The following is a 25425-nucleotide window of genomic DNA, read 5'->3' on the forward strand; positions in this document are numbered from 1 at the left end:
ATGAGAAGCTCATCTATAAATCCCAGAATAGGAAAGGTGTGATTTGCCAGAAACCATTCTTTGGTTCCATGGTATTTCCCCACTCTCTACAAAAGCCATCAGTGACCAATCAAGCACAAATTCTGTGAATTTACTAACATATATCTGGGCGAAGTACTCATCAAGGGTGATGGCCTTCTCTGAAATTTCAGGGTGATGATAAGGACTTAAAAAGAAGCAACTGAATTTGTGGACCACTCACTGCCAAGTGCATTTCAGAATCAAAATATTCTAGTTTCAGATGTAAAATCTTGAAGATGGCGTGAAATAGCTGAGTTTTTATTTTTAATTAAAATTGATACTCTTCACAGGGAAAAGGAAATAATCCTAGCTCATGCAGCATGCAACATCTTATCACCATCTCATTAATACTGCTTTTCTGTGCCAAAGTACAACAAAGTTGATGATACATGTTTTTAACAATTGAACTCTATTTCTTATGTATGTTGCCCCTAAGCCTTACTGGAGCATTTGCCAATGCTTAGTGCTTGAAAAAAAAGGCTAGCTGAGGCACTGGCCAAAGTAAGCTGTTAATAAATGTGACAAATTCATGAACCCCTTGACAAGACAGAAGTAGCAATGTACTGCCATGAGGATGACCAGAGATGCCAGGTATGCAATTTATACGATGGGAAGAAGGAAATACTGTATGAAGTGCAGGATGATCCAGGTTAATCTGGAATGGGAACATCAAAAACAGGGTGTCCTTAAAAAAGGAAAAAAAGATAAAGACAAAAGGTAAAAAATTTGGTCTTGTTCATATCTGAACATGATATACAAAGGAATATCTCAGAATAAGAAAATCTTCAGTGTTTTGAATTGTGAACACCAGGAGAAAATGTTTTGCTATCTCATCTCTAAAATTTAAGCATAGATATATGGATAATAAGAACTTCCTCTAATGAAATCAATTTTTTTCCAAAGGTGGTGGTTTCCTATGAAATTTAATTCCTTAATTACCTATCAAAATATAAATCCTTATCTAAATCTGAAGGGTAATCAAGTAATTTGGAAACAGTGTGCACTGTAAGTAGTATCCTGTGTAGTAGAACTACCACTGTGCCCAATTATCTAGAAATTATTTTTGTACATTCCACTTCTAAGGTCATGTTTTTACTGCCCAGTAATTCTGTTAGTATGTGGATTCATCTAAAATAACAGTGACCTCTAGGGATACACTTCATTGTCATACATGAAGGAATACAATTTAGTGTGATATCTCAAGTTTTAAACTCATAACTACAGATTTTATATTACATGTAGCAATAGAAAAAGCATATATGAAAATGCTAAGTGAAGTTTTTCAAACCTTCTGGGCTGTTGAACATATATGCTCTCAACATGAGTTAAATTCACATATATATGTGTATATATGTACATATTCATATATACATGTTTGTGGACATCTTTATGCTTGCTGCTTTTTTCAGTTTAGGGCTACTCTAAACATTCTTTTCTGACAATAAAAAATTTATTCTTTCAACATTTTACTCCTTTTTGACCCAAACATTTTCTTAATAAATAATCTGGAAATTAAAACCTGAAATGTTTCATTTTTAAATAGAATGTTTTTGTTTGTGTTTTTTTCTTCTTATTCAAACAATTAAAGTAATTAAAAATTAACTTGAAAATTCTTCAGATTTACCTGAATATGCTTTTTTTCAGTGAATATTTATAAGCAAATTCTTGTCTTTCTTCTAACTGGACAAAGAGAATACAAATGCAAAATAATAGTTAATTTCTTATTACTTCTTTAACAGAAGATGTAATCTGAAATCTTGATTAAATATTATGTACCAGTCATTTCTTCATCTTTAATATTGTTACCTTACCGTCAAACTCTGCTTACTCAGATGAGATTCTTAGGAAAAGATAGAAACTTCCTCACTAAAGAATATTCTGTGTGCTGAGGATTAAGCTTTACAAATAATTTTGTTATACAAATAGTAATAATATTCTGGACAGTGTAATGATTTGGTTAGCCTAATGGTTTGGTTAGATGTAGAACTAAAGAACTTATATAAATTTTCAGTACATTGTTAACCTCCATGAAGGAAATTACACACTTGTTCGATCTGTTGCACGGTAAACAAGTCATACAACCAATTTGTAGTTCAAGCCAGGATTTACAGAAGCAATAGGCATTAAGGTTACATTAGTCATTCTGGGTGCCAGACAGATGAGGAAATTACAAGTCCCAGTCTCGTTATAATGGCTTGACTAATCGACATCATTGCACATATTCCAGCAGACTCTCATCTCTTTTGTGCTGTATGAAAAGACAATTGAGGACTTTCAGAAGTCAAGAATCTGTGATTTGCCAAAAATGTACCTGGTGAAAAGTGCTTGTTTCTATGCAGACTAGGCAACTGAATAGGACAAGGATCCTTAAAAAGAGTAAAGGTCTGGGGTCAGGCTGAGGGGTCTGTTGTTGTCCTGTCCTAAGAGGAAGAGCACGAGGGTGCAGCTGGAACACAGCAGAAGAGGTACTCCAGAGTGGAGAATGGATTGCGGTTGGTGACCTCTGCAAATTCCCACCTCTGTTAGCAACAAACTCAAACATGAGCAAAATAGGCAGCAGGATCATGGCTATCTTACTGTTGCTTCTTTGTTGCTCTAGGGAGGTACCTTCTTTGCCTTTGACAAGAAGATTGACGAGAGTGCCAGATATACTCTGATTATCCACCCACCCTTAAGACCTGAGGCTGGCAAAAATAAACCCTCCAAGGATGTCTGTAACTTGTGCTGTAACTAACAGGCAACAGATGTCTCCCAGGGTCTACTCACCATCTGAGCACAGAGGGGAGACAGCTCCTCAGTCTGCCCCTTCCCAATACTTGTCTCCTCACCCCGTGCATGGCATGAGGGCAGCTAGACTATGTAAAAAGATAGTCTAAAATCCAAGTTTACACCAGCTGTGCCCTTGGTAGTCTCTGTGTGCTAGAGAAGACTTAACTAAAAGAAGGAAACCTGCCCTTTCTGACACCTTGTTTTTTAGCAAATGTGTGTCTGTTCCTTCTTACAAGAAGCTACAGACAGCCATATGACTATACATCCTAATAACTCATTAGACACTCATTGCTAATGATAAAATGAAGCATAACATTGTATGTATGACATTATGGAAGCAAGCATATAAACAAAGGGCTCCCAATTTTGAAGACTGTTATTTCTTTCAGTGTTTTTTCTCTCAGTGTTTTCTTTGTGGTTCTATAAGATCATTACCTCTCTCAATACATTTTCTCTCAATTCTGCAGTAACATATTGATTCTTTTTTTTTGCTCTTCTAGACCAGCAGACCCTAGAGTTTTGCTAGCTTTTTTATATGAAAACCAGCTGAAAAATTGATGTAGTAGTTTACATCTAACAGAAACACACATTTTGTTGTTATGTTTATATTGTTTATCTTTACTGAAATAAATATGTGATCTATGTATGATCACAGAACAATATTTAATTTTCATGTAAGGTACTTGCATTTTTTTAAGCTAGCTGAAATTACAAGGGAAGGACCATATGGATCAGGTAGAAGATGATGGTTCTTTCTCTGGGTAGGTCAGGGGACAGGGAACTGCATTTGGGAGACACCTTTCTGCCTGAGGGAAACCAAACTTGTTCTCCTGTGTGGGAGCTTTCCCATCACCATTCTCTAATACATTGAGGAGTAAGATATTCACAGCCAATCCACACAAAAATTTAAACTATTTAGTAACCCAAAAACAACCACAGATTTTGGGTTGGACCAGATAATCTCGAGAGCTCCCTTACAACCTTAACCATTTTGTGATTCTGTGATTTTATATCCTTATGTACAGGACAGTTGCAAGTTTTGGACATGTGGGTTCCAGTTTCTTTCCTTTTCCTTTCATTTCTTTTATAGGCCATTAACCAATAGGACACTCGTTTGAAAAGTTGGCAATAGGAGTTAAAGTCCTTTTAGGAAGCAGAAGAACAAAATCTGAGTTTTGTACATCTCAGATAAGCCTCCTGGCCTTGAGCTTGTTGCATGAAAGATGAAGTAGCTCCTGGTTTCAGAAGTGAGCTTTGTGTTCCACCCTTCCAGGTGGCTATTTTTCAGCTGAAACTACTCAGTGAGCTTGGATCAAAATACACAAGTAATTTCAAGTCACTGTAAATTACTTTGTTCATCCAGTAAACTATTTGCCAAAATATTGTTGTTAATGATTAATTTGACCAGTTCCAAACTAATTTCTCATAGATTTTAGGGTTTCCATTTGCATGGTCTCATGCACCTGTTTTCAATTGTACAGAAGCTTAAAGATGGTAGCTTCTATTAATTTATAAGCTAAATCAGAGCTTATATATCACTTATATTTTGTGTATATCATCTACTATGTATGTATATGTATACAGCATATACATCTTCCAGCATGATCTCTGCAGAAGAGAAAAATTCAGAAAATAATACCTATGATGAGTATCACACAGAGTTTATTATCAGCAGTATGACTTTTATTAAGTTAATTATGTCAACAATTGTGCAAAACAGAGTTAATCATTTTACGTTACACTGATTTGATTGCCTCTAATAACAAAATAGTATACTTCTGTGGGCTTTTTTCTGATGCTTTAATATTAAAAAACCGTAAATCAAAGCTGTTTTGACAGATGAACAACACAGTTTTGTAACAGAATGGAAAATTTTAAAAACTGAATAGCTGATAAAAGATGAGTAGAACCAGGGAGGACTGATGTTATAGCTAAGGGCAGCATTACAGATTAGGTAGTCATTTGGCTTTTCAGAAGGCCTGGTGACTCATTCCACATAAGTGAAGTTTGTGATATGTAATGAAAAGCTTTCTATCTTCACTGCAAGCAAATTAGCAGGTATTTTGTGGGAAGAATGTTAATGTTATCTTGCATTTCTTTCAGAGCAGGAACACATTAACGGAGGAGATTGAAGAGAATTTCACTTTTATAACATCAGGTGCTGAAGGTATTAAAACAAGGTGACCTCTGTAAAGCAATGAGAGAAAATGAGGTTATAAACAAGCAGTGCCTAAAAACATATCCTGTCTGTTTCACTGGCCAAATGTAATACAGTATTGCCCCAAATTGCTGATTTTCTTTACTGAGAGTGATACTGATATGTCCAGAGCTGAATCCGCGAAGTTAAACAATACAAAAGCCATGGTTTGGTGAGGGAGAAGGGATATGCATCTCAGTGGGCTAAGTAATTTCATTCCATTAAGGGAGAAAACCAGCCAGGCTGTTTTACAGCTTTTACTGTTCCACGTTATAAAGCAATAGACTATTTGAAGACATTACATCTTTTTTTTTTCAGGAAGGCAGTGAAGAACAGGAAAGGAGATATATCTGAGGAAGAAAAGATAAAAATAATCATTTTTCAATACTGAATAACTGAGAAAAATAGTGATCAAGATAGAAAAATGAAAAATTGATTCAGAAAAATAAAAATATTTTTTAAATTATACTAGAGGAAACTAGAGTATATGAGAGAGACAGAAAATTAGTATGCACTAAAACCAAGGCAGACAAGACAGAGAAATAAAAAATACCACCTTTATTTTTTATTTGAAAAAAAGACAGAAACAAACTAAGATTGTACATTTGCTAGCATTGGAATAAAGGGGAAAACAGGCCAAAGAGGAGACTGGTTAGTAAATTAACAATATCTCCTTAGAGAGGACTGGATTACTTAATGGCTGGTTTGTGATTCAGGCACAACAAAGTCTTAGAGTGAGAAAATAAAAATACACATATATATATACATGTACAGATAATGGAGATTATTTAGGAAGAAATACTAAACATGAGCAAATGATAGCTAGATAGGAGATAGAGAGACAGATAGAAAATTGATCTTCAAGGCAACCTGAAAAGGTAGATAAAGAAACATGTTTGATGATAAAAGTGGCCTTGCAACGTGGGAGATATGACTTACTATCATGATGACTTGTGGTACCAGTAGAAGAACTCCTAAGTAGGTAGCATATTTCTACACATGAAACAAGAGTTTTTCAACCCTCCTGGTTTATGAAAGGCCCATAAAGATCAGTGACTTCCTTTAGTTATTCAATTTATATTAAAGTAGATATCTTCTACATCATTCTTTTAAAATGTATTTATAAAAACCTTGCAAGCCTTACACCAAAAAAAATCACATAACTCCTCATTTAATCAGTGGTTTGTATCTTCACTCCCCTTGGCTGGCTCTAGGTCAATGCAATGAATCTGATCTAGGATGTAAAAAGCAATAGGCTGCAAACTTTTTGATGTTTAGCCAAACCTCCTTCATCAAAACATTTTTATGTCACCTTTGCAATTTGGTAGGTGGTCAGGTAGAATTTTGTGCAGGTTAGGACATGTTAAAGTTGAATGAACTTTCCTGTTAACTTCAGTAATTGCTTTAGAAATGCTATTTTAAGACACGACATTTTAATACTCACTTTCTATAAAAAGTAGTTGCCTTCCCTTGAAACAGTTTATAAACATAGCAACATCAAATATTTGATAAAGAAAATGCCAGGGAATCTAATAATGCTTGTCTACCATGCATTGGTGAAATAAAGCTTGTTCAGTTAATGTTTCTAAAAGACCTTGAGGGCTTTTGATGAGGTGTTTATTACTTCTAGAGCGTGCCCTTATAATAAAATATTGTGCTCTATAACTTCTGCTGGGGTACACTGATGGAGCACCAATGAAACCAATACAACTACAGATTTATACCAAATAAAGATCTGATGAAGAATATTTAATGCTTATTACAGGTAAATAACGTGAGGAGCCTACATAAATAAAGAGCATAGTTTTAATATTTTCAAAGCAGAAAGTCATAGCAGGAGGAAAAAATAAGAAAAAATAAAGTTTTATTTTGCATCACTCTCCCAGATTAAAGCATAACATTTTAACCAAAGGTTAAATCTATGGATCAAGAGTCTGGAGGAAAAAACATATGATCACTTATTGTTTTCTGAGTAACATACATTTAAATTTGTGAGATCATTGCTTTCAAGTGAACACAGAGTACATCCAAGTATATGAACACAAGTGGAGATGGAAAAAGGAGGAGGTTTAATATGTATTTTTATAGGTTCACCACATGCAAAAGATATTCCTGAACACAGGACAAAAGCCAAAATGACATCATTATTTGAAATATGACCCCCCTTTCTAACTTAACACTTCTTGTGGTCACTGATTTTAAAGCAAAACTAAAACAGTCTCTCCCTGTCAGAGAGACTGTATTTATCACTAGGAAAACCAAACTATAAGATAAATTAAAAAAAAAACAGAGATGAAGGAAAGAGGTATTTATTAATATGTTGTAAGTATGCCAAAATAGACCCATGAGATCTGCCTGTAGTTGTATGAATATTTTCAGAAGCTGTGGTTAAAATTCCATTGAAATGCAATTATTTGAATGTGAAAACAGTATATGTCTTCTTTCTCACAGTGAGAAAACAGAACGGAAGAAAAAAAAGATGAAAGACATAGAGGGCACTTGTATACAGCAAGGGTCTACAGTTACACAGAATTTGTATCTTACTCTACAATAGTCTGAATGAGCTTTCACTTAGGTTTGAAAATCATATTCACAGTGAGGAAAGTGGTTCGTGTATTGATATGCTCCCCTGTAATACAATATTGTCTAGTGACCTGACCACATTTATAGCTCAGACTTCATTTTATATTCTCACTGGAGAGTCTGAGGTTGCTCTCCAGGCAGCATCAGCTACTGCAGAGATTTCTGAGTTTTGTAGCCATGTAGACCTCCCAGTTAGGGGTGGCCTGTGCCGTGCAAGTGACAGACAAGTACCAAAAGCTGCAAGTATTCAGAGCCAGCTCAAGGTTCTCAGCAGGTAGAAAAAAAATTCAGGCCATAGCAAGATTTAAGGAGTGACAAATTTTACTGTTGTGGGGATAGCTAAATTATTTCCATGGAGCAGGAGGTGAGAGGTCAGTCTGAAATATCTTCTTCAGTGTCAGAGGACCACCAGAAGGTGTTTATTTAATGCAGATTACCCATTCTGTAGCCTCAATTTATCTTTCAGAATCCACATCTCTTTCTCTCCCAACCATAAGAAATGCTTTGACTACAATGGCAGAGAAAGATCTACAAGACTTATGAGGGATTTTTGAGCTTCACAAGTAAGAACAGCTTTCCAGTGTTCAGACTGAATTCAGTCAAGTCTTTCATTTATTAGCATGTCCTACTTAATACCTATTTCTGAGGTAGTTCTTCATATACACTATGTAAAGTGATATTACTTGGAAGCAAATTTAGATGTTTTAGGTTAGCTTATATCTAAATTTAGACCTTTGTTACTAATAGACGGATAAGGCTTTTCAATTACTGTAATTTTCCCTTCAAGTGTAGGAATGTGCAGGGCAAAAAGCTCAACCTTTTTGTCAGTTGATCTTGTGGTTGATAACTTTCAAAAATGCCATCATGAAATTTTAATATAAATAATTTGTGACTCTTCCTTGTTGATGACTCTTCTATGACATGGACCCTCTTTCGTTGCTTCATAAATTATCATTGAAGACTCCTATTTAGCAGGAGATTGAGGGGATGATCAGAGCTTATACTTGCAGATCTTCATTTGGTGATTGAAGGTTGCATTAACTCCATCTACTCACCATTTGCTTGGAAATGTCCAGTCTTTGGAAGTTCACCCATCATACACAAATAAAAGATGGAATTGTTCATAAAAAACTGTGTATCATCACTTCCATGGATGAATATGAATTATTCTTTTTACTAAAAGCAAATTGTATTATTTCACCCTGAAAATACACTTAAATATATTATATAGAATGTCACTGTAAATATTATGCCATATTCCTCTGTGATGACAATTTATAATAAGACATTTATTAATTTATGTTTTACAACTATTTTTAATACATACATTTTATGATATTAATTACTTTAAAAGAGTTTATTTCATAGTTTTATTTTGTTTTCTTTCAGTTTTATAAGGAAGACTAGTGAACATTAATGGGAATTCCAGCAAAAGTTTGTTGAACAGGTCATTTATAATGAAGCTGCGTTAAGGTTTTTGAACTGTAAAATCAAATGCTAGTAAAATATATCAGACTCTTAGTGAAGCCAATTACATGGCAATTGGTGAAGCTCCCTTTCTTCAATAAGCAAGTTACAATGTCCATGAGTACAAATCCTTGCTGGTACTTAGTACTGCAGACAAGGTAGTTTTTCTGGCTGCTAAGCATTGCTGTGGAAGGAGCTCAGTATTCCATGAATTACTCTTTTCTCATCTATAGCATCTGGTCTTTGACCAGTGTTTGAACTACAACTGAGCTTAACAGTGTTTTGTTTGCCTGCACTGTCTGTGCATTTTCAGTTTCTAATACCTTTGTAAAGTACTCTATGATAATTTAGTATAAAAATAATATTAAAAGGTCCAATTTATTAATTTTTAACATTCTTTAGATCTCTCTTCACTGAAAAATGCCAGTGCTGGTTTTGCTCATTAGCAATAAATGTCTATGTTAGCAATTAAACTATCACACTCAAAAGTAGTTCTGATTAGCTAGATTTTCTCAAGTACTCAAAGGAACACTGGGGAATGTGCTATAGTAAATTGTGAGAACAAATATTTAACCTGAGCACTGTTGGAAGGTTCAAAGGAAAGCAGCTCAACGCCTTCTGCCTTGGACTCCTGTCAGGTACATACTGATGTATCGGGCATCCAACATGTTCCAAATACTTTTGACCCTGCATAAACAGATGGACTCTTCATCATACACACAGTGTGTCCTACACATCTATGACCAACAGTAGATTTTTTATGTGTCATATATGGGAAGCATCTGCCCTGGATTCCTAGATGTCAAGCTGCTGGATATAGCCTGTCACTAGCTGACAAGGGAGCATTCCAGTCACAAATTATGACCAAAGTACTGGTCGGCTTCCATGGCTGTAGAACTGAATGGGTCTGGTGGTCTGAATATTCTTTCTAGCAGCAGAGTACTATTCTAGATCTAAGTTTCTGGTTTCATATAACCCTATAATGGTACCATACAAATTTACTTATTGAGTAAATATATAAAAACTAATCAGAGAGCAAGAAATAATATATTTGTGCTAAAATCCACATTCCATTATTCTTAATCATAGTAAGTGGTACCGTACTATGAAAGTTATTTCAATGGCTTTTACTGAAAGGATCAGAATCAAACTATTATTTTTGCTTCTTGCTCACTTGACATTTGTCCTCCTCTTTTGAGAAAATACAAATCACTTTGTATTTTATGCCAAGAGGCTTTAAAGAATGATACTGAGAAGAAAGAGACAGAGAAAAGAAATATATTTGGATCTTGTAAGCAAATTGTAGTGACATTTAGGATACACAGATAATAAATTTGTTTTCTATTAATGGTACTTAGTTCTCCTTGCACAATAGAGACAAATATTCAAACACAAATAAACATTGTGGCCTAGACTCTTAGGCACGCTAAACACTGGGCTATTTTGGTTTCATGCCAGCTTTGCTTTTTTCCAGGTTAGGGGAATCCCCAGCTGCTCATTTGAATCAGCAGAGGTAAGCAAGTATAGGAGTAGAAACTGGCTGTCCCAAGTCACACATACATCTCTCTAAATGATTTCCCAGGTGAGGGGTTTATCAGGTTGTAAATATTTATATTTAGGAAATGTTATTACTATCATTATTATTTCTTATGTAGTGATAAAAAGACGAGTGATGAGTTCATTATAGAGTTCTAACAAAGCTCCTGCCCTTAAGAGTTCTGAGTTTAAGTTGGAACTTACTCTAGATGTCACTGAATACAGCAAAGTGAAATTTCACAGTAAACATAGCTAAAGAATTGGTTTCATTTTCAGTCTAGATGTATATTGGTATTAAAATATGACACACCCCCAACATAACTTACCTTTACTACCGGAGGTGAAGTAGATACTCACAAAAATGAAATAGATATCCATAAAAGTGCATTCCTTTTCCATTTCCAGAATTCTTATTTTTAACTAAATTGTCAAAGCAAACAATCTGATGCTCCATCAATCTGCATACATGACGGCAGGTATACCTAATTTCCCCTAAAGTGAACTATATAAACTGACAGTCATTTATCTGACATTATATAATTTTGTCAGTCTTCTTTCTTTTATAGATTCTTCTGTTTTCTTTTTGTCATATTTTTCTTTTACTATGAAAATTAAATCAGATATTCCAGTGAAAGTTTGTGCTTTGGAACTAGTTTGAGAATACCTTGCAGGGAATTAAAAAATTCATAGGTGACCTTCAGACTTATAAAGATTCTAGGAACAGATTGCTCCTGAGGCATTCTTTATGGCACATAGGTTACATTTTTTTTTCTTTAAATTAAAGGTTATTCTCAACTGAAATAAATAAAGGATTAAAGCTACTGGAGGCCCAAATTTAGTCTTATAGTATATCTTAATTAATATCTCTGTATACAGAATGTGAATCCATTTGGCTATGCAATACTGGTGTGAAATTCTTTAGCAAAGCATTTTAACATAACATTGTGGTATTGAATTGATGAGCAGATTAGATAAGAAAGTAGAAAGATGCCTTCTGGGGAGAAAGGTGACTTATTTTACTTTAGAGCTATATATTGGTGTCTCTCAGCGTTTCATGGGTAGATCACAGTCTGTTATCTGTATCTGACAACTGAATAACAAACCCTACCAGCATGTATAACACCTAGCATATATCTGCAGGGGATAGGAGGTGTGGCTGCACTAGAAAGGTTTTGTTTGACTTCTCTGCCTTCTGAACACATAAAATGTCAGAGCTGTGTTAATTGTGCATGCAATAAAGATTTTCAAGTGCAGACCATTTTCCAGGCATAGCATTAAAAATTAATCAATTATACTCTATCCCCTTAAGACTACTCTACAATTCATTCACCAACAGTCATGAGACTGAATCCTAGTACTAGCAGTCAAGTTGGGATTTTAACTCAGTGAATTGTTATGGCATGTTTCCAGGTCATGATCGCAGGACAGCTGTTTTCTTCCATAACGGGGTGAATTATAGCAGACGGTGAAGCCAACAAACCTCTTAGCATTTGAGTAGGGTGCTCTCTGCCAACCAGGGAGCAGGCATTGACAGGCATTGGCTTTGGAAGGGTTGGCATTTGTTCTATTGCTTGCATTTGCCAACAACAGTCATTATATAGAATGGTCCTGTGGTGCCTCCTGTAGGGACACAAGATTACAGTAAGAGATAGGTAACGGCAGAGAGAACACTGGTGTTCTCCTTGGAAAATCATCTTTGAAATATCCCATCTTAAGATGACATTTTGTATATGTATGGCTGAAGTACAGCTCTTAAATCTAAGTGAACCCTGAAATGTTCCTGATTAAATATCTGATTATCAGGAAAGAATAACAGAGTCTGTCTGAAATACCTATAAGATGGAGAAGCCACATACGTAAGCTTCCGCATTGTTGAGAAAAATCATTATCAAACTTTGCAGCCTTTTGGGTAATTTGGAACACTACACTTCAATGAACAAACTGGTAAGATCTCCACGGACTTTCAAAATAAAAAAATCTCAAAGTGGAGGTCAGGACACGACTTTCTGAGATGCCCCTCATTGAGTTGTTATGGTAAAGATGTCCTAAGTCTTTCACAGATTTCTGAGAAAACAAGCAGTATTATCATTGACTGTGGGTTCATTTGAATCCTTTAGGCTAGAATCAGACTTAATATATACCTAGTGTGAAAGTCCTTCTATACCTAGTGTGAAAAGTACAAACTTAATCTATATCCTACAATGATAGAAGGCAATCTGAGTAATATTACTTTTATTCTTGTTCCATAAACATGAAATGAATGCTCTATCTACATTACAACATCAAGTCGAGTCATAACCTTTTATTAATCCAGCAGTGAGGTACCAAAGTAGTACATAAATCCCTAAAAAGGATCATCTCTAACGTTGTTTGATGTGTTTCATAATTGTTCCCTAACCAGGAAAGACTGATGTTTTTTCATTGCTTCTTATTTAAGCTGGCTCTTTTTGGGAGGTTGCAAGCCCATTGTTTTCTAACTAGGGATAGTTGGAAATCTCTGTACTTAACTACAGTTTGTTATCTGGCACTGCTTCTCTTCCAACATCTTGTGTAACAATACTTTTCCCAGCATGAATTCCAAACCAACTGCTACCAATACCTTTAATGTATCTGATTCAGGCATCCTGGTTAAGCAGAGGCATTATGATATAACAACCCAGATTGTTCCCCTTGTACAAATGTATAAGCGTAGTAAATGTTAAAATACAGTATAGTTGTGAATAAAATATGAACTCAACCAGATTTGTTAACCATATGTACAGACACACAGAAATACACATGAATTGCATATAGGAATGTTTTCCATAAGAGGATCAAACTAGATCTGTTAATCTCTTCAATATATGAAAGAAGAGTTAGGCTTACAAATTAAGTAAACACACAGTTCATCTTAATTTTTCACATTAAGAGAATATGACATCCAAGACTGAGAAGTCAGGATAATAAATATAACCCTCTGATTGGCAATATTTGGATTGATTGGAAATTTGACATAAATCTTCACTTGCATAACAAGAAATTAAGTTGAAAGTGAAACAAATCAAAGGAAAGCTACAAAATACAACATTGGAGATTTCACAATAGCATGAAAGTTGCTGTCAAAATAAGATTGTAATTGAAGTTTTTGTTTTCTTTCTAAAAGAGGTACCAGTTTCTTCCAGATTGCTTGCCGGGACAGCCATGATCAGTAAGGTCAAATAACATGTAAGTACAGGAATAATAGTATTTGAATCAATACTACATTTAGGATCAGCTAAACAATACCATTAAAAGGAAATTAATGATGTGGAAGAACTATATCCAGAGCTACTGCTTCATCAATGAATTTTATTTATTTAATAATTATTTAAATTATTAAATAATGAAATTTATATTTATATAAAAATAATAAAAATATTAAATTATATTAAACATTTCTGTAGTGCAAATTCACATTCACCACTGTTGTCAAAGGAATTAATGCTGATTTGCATCATCTACAAATCTGTTTTTTGGCTGTGGAAGTAGAATTATAACATTGGAAATTTAGAATGCCATAGTGTTATTTCCAGTGCCCAACCAACAATCCCCTTTTTCCTAACAGTCACTGGAAATTACATTAACTGAAAAAAAGCTGACATAAAGAGGAGTACTGGGTTAATAACTGATTGACTAAACTATGCCAATTTACACTTTTTTGCTGTTGGAATCACTACCAACTTACAAACTCTTCCACATCTACATCATACTTTGATGTAGAAGGATGTGTATGGCCACTCTAAAGCAAGGCTTGCGGTGTTATTGTGAACTTCACAATATTTATTATTAATAAAACCTCAACCATGCATATGGAAACACAGAAAACCAAACATGTTGAAATATTATACAGAGAAGTTAAAAATAACACCAATAATGTTTCAGTCCTGCTAGGAATGTTCTGAGTTTCACTCAGGAAGAATACTGAGGGAGATTTGATTACTGCCATATCTGATGAGATATAGAAGAACCAGGATCAAGAATACAAAAAAAGGTAATGGAAAGGGTGGGGAGAGGGAGAAAAAGGACATGGAAATCCTTGATATCCTTGCATAGAAGGAAAAAGAGTGATCATATGTCAATGATAACCAAAGGAAAAAAAAGGGACATACAGATGTCCTAAAATATGAAAAAATAAACAGAGAAAAGCCAGACAGATGCTCTGTCAAATCTTACTTTACAAGTGCTATCCTAAGAGTAACTGATAAAATGAGCTGATCAACTTCAAATCACATTAATTTTATGGAAAATAATGATTTTTACTGTGTATGTTTCAGATTAATTAACATTAGAAAGGCAGAGAAGGTGCTCTGAATTATTCTGGAGTCATACTTGGTAGTCTCAAACTTCTCGCACTGCAGGTGATGTGAAGCCTCTAATGCAATAAGGCTGAAATAGCATTGCTTGTTTCTTGAGAATATTTTCAGGGAAAAGCAGCCATTTCCTGCAACAAATTCCTGGTATCAATTAGACTGCTAAGGAGCTATTGAAATGAATTACAGATCATGTTTCACTAACATGGAAGGAAGGGCAAGACGCATCTTCAGTATGGCACGAAAATGGCTGGTAGCTATCCAGATAGGTCTACATAGTGGTAACAATCATAGAAAGGAAAAGCATAGAGCCATGTGTTGCTTCAGCTAGATTGTGGCTAGCACTTGATCTAACTAGTTTAAAGCTAGCTTAGGTGTCTCTCTACCAGACTGATGGCAATGCAGACATGCTCTCCATTTTGTATCTTTGCGTGGTTCCAGTCCACATTTTTAACATAACTAAGAACCAGTCTTTTCTTTCTAGATTGTGTGCAGTTAGGTGTAGCCCCCCCCTGCACCTAATTACCTCTTTTATCCATCTTGGATAAAACACAGGACTCTTGACTCTGAGGAAAATAAAATTATTATTTTATCTATCCTGGATAAAATACTTTAAAAATAAATAACATGAAAACCAAATTTTAGTGAAAATATATTTCACTTCTCAGTTTAGGAAATTAATTTGAAAATAAAGGAAACAAGAACATGGAAAAATCAGTCTAAATATCCACTAACAGGACTTTAGTAATGGAGAATAAATAGAAGAAAGCTGCATATCAACCAATCGAACAAGCTCACTCAGAAAAAGATCACAGATAAAGTGAGAGAATGAGAGATACTTCAGGTTCACTATTTATCAAATAAGCTGAATTCAAAGAAGAAAACAAACATCTTTCATTTATTTAAAAATATTTATTTAAAAAATATTGAACTTGAAAAATATTTCATCCAGAGATCTCAACACAATTTTTAAAAATGAATTTAAAAAACTAAACAGCACCTTAAAATGTGCCAATGAGGACCATGTAAATTATTATTTTATTCTGATAAAAAAATTGAGATATGCTTGGGATACCTGGGAATAGCTTGTCTCTTGACTTCCAGGTTTCTGTTAACCGTGAGGCCATTCTTAGAGTGTCAGTCAATACACCAGTTGGAGCTGCCATCTGAAATGATTGTAACAGATGGTGAGTGTGGTCATTTTTGTACGGTTCTGAGTGCATTGATTTAGCAAGTATGTATAGAACAATACATTCTAAAGGTATTTTATAGAAGATGTCTCTGCTCTGGTCACATGTGAAAGCTAAGAACTGAGACAGAATAAACATATCCAAAATGGTTACAAAATTCCTGAGTACAGCTAGACTTAAAAAAAGATGGAAAAGGGTGATTAACACATGCCCCTTTTAAAGATCCTCCCTTCCACCCCAAGGATATTTTTAGGAAATATATTCTTTAAGACATTTACTACTAATTAAATATTCTTGTTGATCTTAAGGAATAATTTTTCTTTCTAAGAGGAATTTCCTAAACTTGAGATTCCTCATTCAAATGATGAGTGAGAGCAAAACATCTGAAGAGACATCAGCTACTGTTGATAGCAGTCACTGATAGAACAGCTACATTTGACACTGTGAATAAGCTGCACATGCACACATTGGCAGAAAAGAATTAATAACTGTTACATTTATATAGTCCCTAAATCAGTGTATATCTACTAAGCCAACTACAAGGTAGTGTCAAACTAGGGATGCTTGGGACAGTAGGAGGTGTCATATTCTAGGGATGGAAAGGATTTCATTCCTTTCCTTTCATAATATGCTCATTTCAGTTGTTGATATTTGAAGGGCATAGATGTGTTGGTGAATAGAGAATACATGAGAGTGACTTCTGTCTGTTTTTCACTCTGGCTATCATAAGTTTCTCCATATTGGGTTCCAAACACCAAGGACTAATTTTGTTCTACTTCATTTGTTTGTTGATACTCTGCCGTGATTTTAGGCAGAAAGTTCTGCTGAACTTTCTTATAGAGTTAGAAATCAGATTATAATGTAGAGCCAGAATGTTCAGATTAATCTGTGTAGTGGGGAGTCTGGCTTTTTTTCCATTTTTCTTTCACAGCATATGTGAGATCTACTAAAAAAATTCCTTCTCAGTCTTTCGTGTGCAAGTTTAGTCAATTTAATGTCCTTATGTGAAGTATCTTTGTCATATCACTCTTTGATGCATCACCTTTTCTGTTTCAAAACATTTAGTTACTAACAGCATAACTGAGATAAAAACTTCACACCTAATTCAGGCTTTTATATATAGAAAATGGAATCAGACAAAGGTTGCCTTTGTATATTTTGCTCACCTATGGAAAAAAATGTGCAAAAGTATTTAGGAAACATTAAAAAGTGCAAGCAATTTTGGGTTTTAGAGTTGCAGGAATTTAGGTGAATAAGCAGGCAAAAAGAATTAATCAGATGGCAAAAAAATCTAGGAGTTTACAACCTGGGTAAAATCAAGCCACTATAATCCTGGTAAGTGGTTATCACAATAACAACCAAAAATAAAAGCAAGCACTGCTAAAGTTACATTAGAAATATTTGTGAGAACTTTTTCAGTTGTCTGTCTTACTAAGCACAGTGATAACAGGCAACAGCTGCTGCAAACTTATATGTTGAAGTCACGCAGAAATGTTGACAAGTCACAAAAAAGGCTGGCATAGAATCTGGTCAGATTACAAATGGGATTTAAGTGGGGCATTTCACTCTATGTAAGTAAGAAATAAAAATTACTCACTTTTATTAATTTCTATTTCAAATAATCTTTGTTGTTTTTATCAAGTCCACTAGATGTGATGCACAAGTCATGTACATCTTTTTTTTTTTTTTTTTTTTTTTTTTGGATAAAATCATCTTCCTTTTCTGTCCTCATCCTTTTTTTTCCCCACAGAGTAAACTGCCCACATGGAAACACTCTGTATAGTTTCTGGATCACATTTATAATCAGAGTTTAGCTAAACTAAAACTTAGCAAATAGTTTGTTTTAGGAAAATTTTAAATGATAACCAGGAGAAAAAAAGAGTTTACGTGGTGTATTAAATATTTCCTAGTATATTTCCTAGTCAAGTGGAAATAGCTGTCATCTTGCATCCAGTTTAGAAACGATTTCTTATGAGAAAATGTATATTAATTTGCCTATATTTATAGATGTAGGATTCTCAGGACCATAAAACTTGCTATCAATTATGTTTTAGGAATGACCACAACTTACACACAAATATTTTTTTGTACAGTAATTTCATATAGAAAACTTTGGGTTTTTTTCAGCTTTCAAAAATAACTTGCAGAAGTTAATAAAAGGCAAATCTTACCAAAGTTCTGCAGCATTTCTGAACACCTATAACATTTTTGTAGAAAACTAGAAAATATGTCTATTTCAGGCAATATCTTATAATAAATTGTTGAATGCAAGTATCACATAGAAAATTTCAGGAAGAGCTTTTAGTTCTTGGAAACAAAACGGATCTTGAAAATGCTCCTCTGATTTTGATGAGTATTGTTTTCATGAAAGAGATACAGGTTCAGCAGAGCACTAAACTTCATGTAAAATACAAGCTTACACCTGTTTGGGTTTGTTGTTTGTTTGTTTCTTGGGGTTTTTTTTTCTGAATTCAAACTAGATTGTATTAATGAAACTACTACGTAAAAATTTTTAATTCTTTCTTTGTAAGCACACTATTACAACTATTTTCACATTAACCTATGATATTGTTTAATTCAATATATTTGCATGTGAAATATTATAATTTTTTGTTACGATAAGGAGTTTCTTTAAGAAGCAAGTTATTGAAGTAAAATTTTTTTTTACTTAACTTTTTACTTAACTTTACTTTTTTTTTACTTTTGACTTCTAAAAGAGTTGTTTAAAATTATTGTGCTGCTTTAAACAAATCTTATTCTCAAAAATTTTATCACATATCATACATTCTGCAGAAAATGTATAATGAGAATTTAGTTTGTAACAGCAATAAATAACCTAACATTGTACATTTGGAAAATAAATCCATCATAAAGACACATTTAAAATTGCATCTTCCAAGAAATCAATTTTCTATGACTAGACAAAAATCTTACAAATTAATTTATCAAAATTATTTTTATTATGAGAAGTTGAAATATTGCAGTTTGAAAATAAATTTGTGCTTGCAATGTTTAAGGTTTACTTTGTCATTCTTAATATGCTCAGTTCACTATTTCTATACTGCATGAAATTATTCAAGTGATTATTTATCCTAGTAGAGGGGTGCTTCAGGAATAACCCCTCCCCCCACATGTTATCTTTGATTACTGCCTATAAATATTAATCATGTTCCTAGGATATAACACAGTGCAAACACAGAGAAATTCAACTACACTCATATGGTGCTACTGCCCAGATAGTCATACTCCATGTGACAGGAGATGTAACCTGCAATATCAAATCCAGTGATTCCCCTGACTGTATCTCATATCTCAGAAGTTCCTGAACAAAATAGCCAAACCAGCACACTGTGATATAAAAATGTTCATTTCTGGTATCTTGCACTGATTTTAGCAATCTGCATTGCATATGTTAGAATGTACTATAGGATGTGAGGGTTTGGGTTTAATACATATTCATTATTTTTTTCTTTCTCTAATTAGACCTCTTGGCAACACTTGTTTTTAACTATATTTATTTTTTTCTTTAGTGTCTGCATTTATATTTAGTGTGAGATCCAACTGTACAGATGGTATTTTCATAAACGTCCATTGAGAAAGGATGGGAGAATAATTCCAAATAAGTTCCTATAAGAAATAGCAAAATATAAGGTTACATATGGAACTATGAATTTCTTTCACTATAACAACACGCCTTACAAACAAATCAGTAGTATAGTACTTCACAGGGACAATTAAAATGTAACAGCTCACTGTGGGCTAAATCTCCAAAACGGATTTACCCTAAAAGCTCAGCCCTTGAGTAGACACCCACTATCCATAGTTAGGAAAGCTTCATGAGATGCCTGATTAGTAGATACATGCAAGAGCCCTAATTTTTTTCAAGTACAACTCCCAGTAGGATTTTCATTCTGCTTTTTTCCAACCTATTTACTTCCATGTCCATATTCACCCTACACCTATGAAATCAGGTCTTTCCAAAAAATTTTCTGGGGACTGGGCTGGCATGTTACCACAAAGGCCACAAATTATATGATCCCTTACTTAGGAACTGGGAGACATCATCAGAATAAAATAGGAGGAAAGACCTTTTCTAGTTTGGTGCACACTTCGGTGGTTGTATGCACTAACAATCAGTCACAAGCAGGGAAACTTGTAACCCACCTAACTAGGTATGATCAAAAACTTTAACTGGAATGACTCTGTAAACATCTGCCGCTATTGTCTGTCTAGTTTCACTCTATGTTTCATTTCCTTGTAGCTTTTCACTTCAACAAGATCTCAGTAATCTACTTTTGAATTTAAATTGGCACCATTTTTACAAGCTATGTTCAGGCTGGGGTTGGTATATGTCCATTAGTGCAACTCATCCAAATGGAGGATATCTGCAACTCCCTGTTACAAAATGGCCACATAACCTTCCTGCATTCTCAGGGAAATCTGTGCTCAAAGGAAGTAAACATAGGCTTTTTTTCTTTGATCACGTGATTTTTGTCTTATCGTAGTGCTCCGCAGATTCCATAGTGGTTAGAATTAGCTTTAGAAAATTTTCAGGAAGTAATTTTAAGTCCTAAAATATTCACATTCCTGTCAGTATTGCTTTTTATAGTATTCATTGGTAGTACCAATCCCAATTTACAAAGTATGAGTATTTAACCATTTTGGACTAGAATAAGTTGGATATTGAATTACCCAGTTTTGACAGATTTTTTAACTAGCTTGCAATAGAAATATTCAGAAAAATTCATATGCACTCTCTTCTTATGCAGCTCAAAAAAAGTGAAATAAAAAATCTTAACCCCGAGATATTAGATGGACAGGGCGTTGGAGGTGACTAAAAATTGCCTAATTCTACTGATAATATTCAAAGATAAATGAACTTCAGCTTTTAAAATGGAGCTTTCTTTTTTCTCAGATATGCTATTACAGAGCATAAAATGTTTTGTAAATAAATAAAGAAAAATGGAGTACATACTGTCTTACACTATATCATTAGGAGAAAAAACATCTCTGTTTTTTATTATCTGTATCTTGGATGCATAGTAAGCAAAGCAGATTTTAAATCATACATAGACCTTAATCAGGAACATTGATCAGATTAAGGACCACGTTAAATGTACACAAAGTTTGAATAAGGTATTACTTTTTGCTTGATTCACTTTTCTATCTGTAGCTGAGAGTGTTAAGTCTATTGATCAATTCTACACTCTTGCTTCACTTCCATTGATGGTACAACTGAAAAAGGTGTTGCATGCTATCTGTGTAAATATCATTCATTTCTGTGTGAATTGTGAGAATGTTACGCATGCGACTAGAGAGAAACAGACATATGATCTGAAGTCATAGTACAATAAGTTTCAAATTTAACATAAAAGTTTTTAAACTAAGGAAAAAAATACAATTCTGCAGTGACTATGAAGACCTTAATAAAAATGTATCATTTCTGGCACTAGAAAAAATCATAAAAGCCTAGATACTAAAACGAAAAGCAGAAAAGTGTGCAGCACTGCAATTTTTATATTATTCTATACTGCAGTGCATCAACTCTATAAACCTGCAGTGCATCAACCTTACCACTGAAAACAAACCAAGCTAGTGTAGAACATGTCTATCTACTATCCTAATCCCATCAATATTAAATTAATTGATGCTAGTGTATGAAAAAAACCACATTTCTTTATCAGTTTGTCTTCAGAGTTTGCTATCTGCTGTAATAATGTTCAAGTACAATGTCAAGAGTCTGAAGTCTTATCACCAGTAAATGTCTTTCTTCTGTGGCCTTACTTGAGGCTTATCAGAAATTACTCTCTTAATTTACTGGTTCTATTTTCAAATGGAAAAGAAATGAAATTTGTCACCCAGCAAGCAGAGAAATATTTCGTCAAGATTTTCAATGGTATTTAGACACAAAAATATATTTGAATAAGGAGCTTAGCCAACTAAACCTAAAAACATGCCTTTGTCAAGCTTTTGCAACAAATTTTTCAGCGGTAAAACATTTATGTGCCTAAAGTTTCACAGCTCTGCAGCCACCTTGGAAGGACTGAGCAATTACCAAAGTCTAGTGAGAATCCACTTACAGTCTCTCAAAGGCCCAATCCTGTAACTGAGCTTGCAGCCAATGTGCATGAAGAACAGAGCTCCATTCAAAACATAAACAAATACATTTTCTTGAAAGAAATATGATGGTCTTTTTCTTCTAAAACATATGAATTAACTAGCAGGTACTCTGTTTGTATCTGACCTTGCTTCAAGCACCTCCTCATTAGTAAGTATCCAATGAAACTTTTGTGAAAGCTTAAACTGCAAAGGGGTCTCTGCGTAGTTATTCTCTGGTTTACTGAAGCTGAGCCAGTTTTAAGGAAGAACTCAAGATTCACAGGCCAGGAACATGATTCTCTAGCCTATGACTGGAATAACCAGCTGCATGAGAGAAGAGAAGGGCCTCTGTCTTTTACAAAGTTGCTAATAAATTTAATAATAAAAGTTGTAGAAATTGAATATACAGCCTTTGGAAACAGGTCTCTCTTCTCCAAGATAAGCACTATTATAAAGAAACAAAAATCTCTGATTGTTTCTTTCTGGTCTTTAGATTTTTTTTTTTTTTCCCTATGGAAAGGTACCCTACAGGTGGAAAGGAAAAATGTCTTTCTGCATAGAACACGGAAGACTTCTGATTTATCCCCATTTTCCAAGCTACTAAAAATTTACTCAAGCAGTCACCATCACAGCCTACAAATGTTCTCCAGAAACTAAGAAAAGTAACAACAATCAAAAAGCAGAACTTGAGCCCTTCTGAGCTCTTGAATACCCCTGTCTTTACTTTTCTTTATATATTTAAAATGCAAAGCAAAAGGCAGAGAAAATACAGCCGGGAATACCAAGGAAAATTGTCCAATGCATGGCAAACCATGTTGTAATAAGGTTATTCTGACAGCAATCAGCATAGCCATTCCATGTTGTACTAGAAATTCACCCTGATGGATTAAACACCTGCAGCCAGGTAACAGGTTGTTAGAGAGAAGGCAGCTTTCATCTGTATACTAGTGGCTACTGAGGTCTGGTGTTTTTTGAAGAAATATTATCGGCACTTCCTGCAGAGATGAGAGTTTAAGTTCATAAACATGAATTTCTAATGTGTTTTATACCTGCATAAGTGTGTTCACTTGAGCATGCCACTCTGCCAATACTTTTCCCATAGAAATACTCAACACCTAGTGAATTCAAATGAGTTTAATACACAGTCCTATGATTAATGGAAAATGGCAGAGAGTAAGGGACTGAAACAGTTCGTGCTTTGTTTGATTAATTAATAAGAGACTCTCTTTTCCCAGCTTCAACTCATTATGCTAATGAAATGTCATCAATTAAGGCTTTCCCCTGATTATTGAATCTGTCAGGTAGTGCTCAGTTGAAAAGCTGCATTCCTTTGCCGTCTTTGTAGAGTTGCCATCACAGCTTTTTATGAAATGCTGTTTCCATTAGGCAGTGTTTGTTCTACTTTTTCATTATTGTATCATCCTGTTGACCTTGAGACAGGTGAATATGGAAGACCCAAAATGAAACCGAGACAACACTATCTGTGGCACTCTGGGTCAAGTTAATGTGTTAGCTGAAAGATAAATACCATTCTTCATTCATGATTCCTTCATAATTATTAATAGTCTGGTCAAAGGAGAGTGTGTGACATTCAGAAACCTATGCCATATGCTGTACTAGGCTATACTGGAAGATTAGTACAAGATGGAGGGGAAATATTTTAACCATTCAAAATACATCTTCTGTTATGAAAGTGATTTCATAAATATATGGAAGTGGGACTGTATGATAAAGGTATTCTAAGTAGATCACAGAGACAGAATAAAGCAAGCCACATTAAAAAAAGTATAGTTACAGTATTTTGGGGTATTCATTTTCTGTGCATATATTTAGGACTCTCAGTTACTTTGAATATCATCATCCGGGTTTCAGAATACTGATCTATGTGATGCCAGTGGCTACAGTAAATTCTGGTGAATCAGTTATCATGGAGACAACATTACACAGCTGCTTGGGAATGAGCCTTTGGACAGGCAGGAGCTGGGAGCTCTGAAGGTCTTATCTTCCACTTTTACTCCAGCAGCTGGAACACTCTGACTTCTCTCTGAGGGGTTCCTCTGCACATTAGTTACAGATGATCATAGTTCCAGTAAAATACCTGTGTCTGGCACACAGATCATGAGCCAGGGGAGAAGCTGTTGTGCTGCAATGCAAACGCATGAGATACAGGCACCATGGCAAGGAAACATGTAGACCAAGCAAAATGCGTGACTTGAATGTTTCTGAATTAAAAAAAAAAAATCTCATGAGAACCCTCTTTGAGAGAAACAAAGCTCAAAGCTCTCAAAAGACTGGGTCACGTCTGATTTAAAAGATATATTTGGAAGTCAGAAAACAGATTAGAGAAAAATCTCCGCAGTGATATGGGTGATGACTATATCAGGTCATCCAGGGATCTGTACTGGTCCTGCACAGGCTTATATATTATATGTACAGGCTGGAGCTGGAAAAGAGATTGAATACTGAAGCAACAAAATTTGCATGATATGAAATTATTAAAAAAAAACAAATACAAAGCTACTGCAAAGAGGTGAAATAAATACAAAAGATGTCATGATACTTTATGTATAGCTAGATGATAAAATGACTGGTGAAATTCTATTACAGGCTCTAAGTTATCTATTACCACACAATAAGAAGATGTTGGTATCAGTGAGGATAGTTTTTAGAAAACTTCAGGATTCAAGTTTAAAATGGTCAAGATTCAGTAGCTGTCAAAATACTAAATAGGATATTAGCAACTACTAGGAAAGCACAGAGGAAAACTTTATAGCACTATTTTAATTTGGTATGCACACACATCGTAAAGATTTAATATAGTTCTTGTCCTCATTCCTCAGAATTATATAACACTTGAAAATGTACAGAGAAAGGCATCAGAGATGATCAAAAGCATGAAATGGCTTCTTAAAAAAAAGAAATTAGGTAAATGTCAATTTCTTGTCTTGAAAAAAAGAGAAAGGATAGGAAAAAATGGTTGAGTTCTGTAAAGCTTGGAGAGGATGAATCAGTAACGATTTTTTCATTATTTACATATTCTGTTATTACATTGAAGGAACTAAAGAGAAAATGAAGAAATAAGGAGATATAAAACAAGTAAGTGAGGTGATTTTTGGATTCCCCCCTCACTGTGTCATCAATTTGTGGAACTTATTGTCACTAAATTTTTCAGAGGCCAAGAATATAAATAACGTTC

The sequence above is a fragment of the Mycteria americana genome, chromosome 5, assembly GCF_035582795.1.
Source record: "Mycteria americana isolate JAX WOST 10 ecotype Jacksonville Zoo and Gardens chromosome 5, USCA_MyAme_1.0, whole genome shotgun sequence".
NCBI classification, from domain to species: Eukaryota; Metazoa; Chordata; class Aves; order Ciconiiformes; family Ciconiidae; genus Mycteria; species Mycteria americana.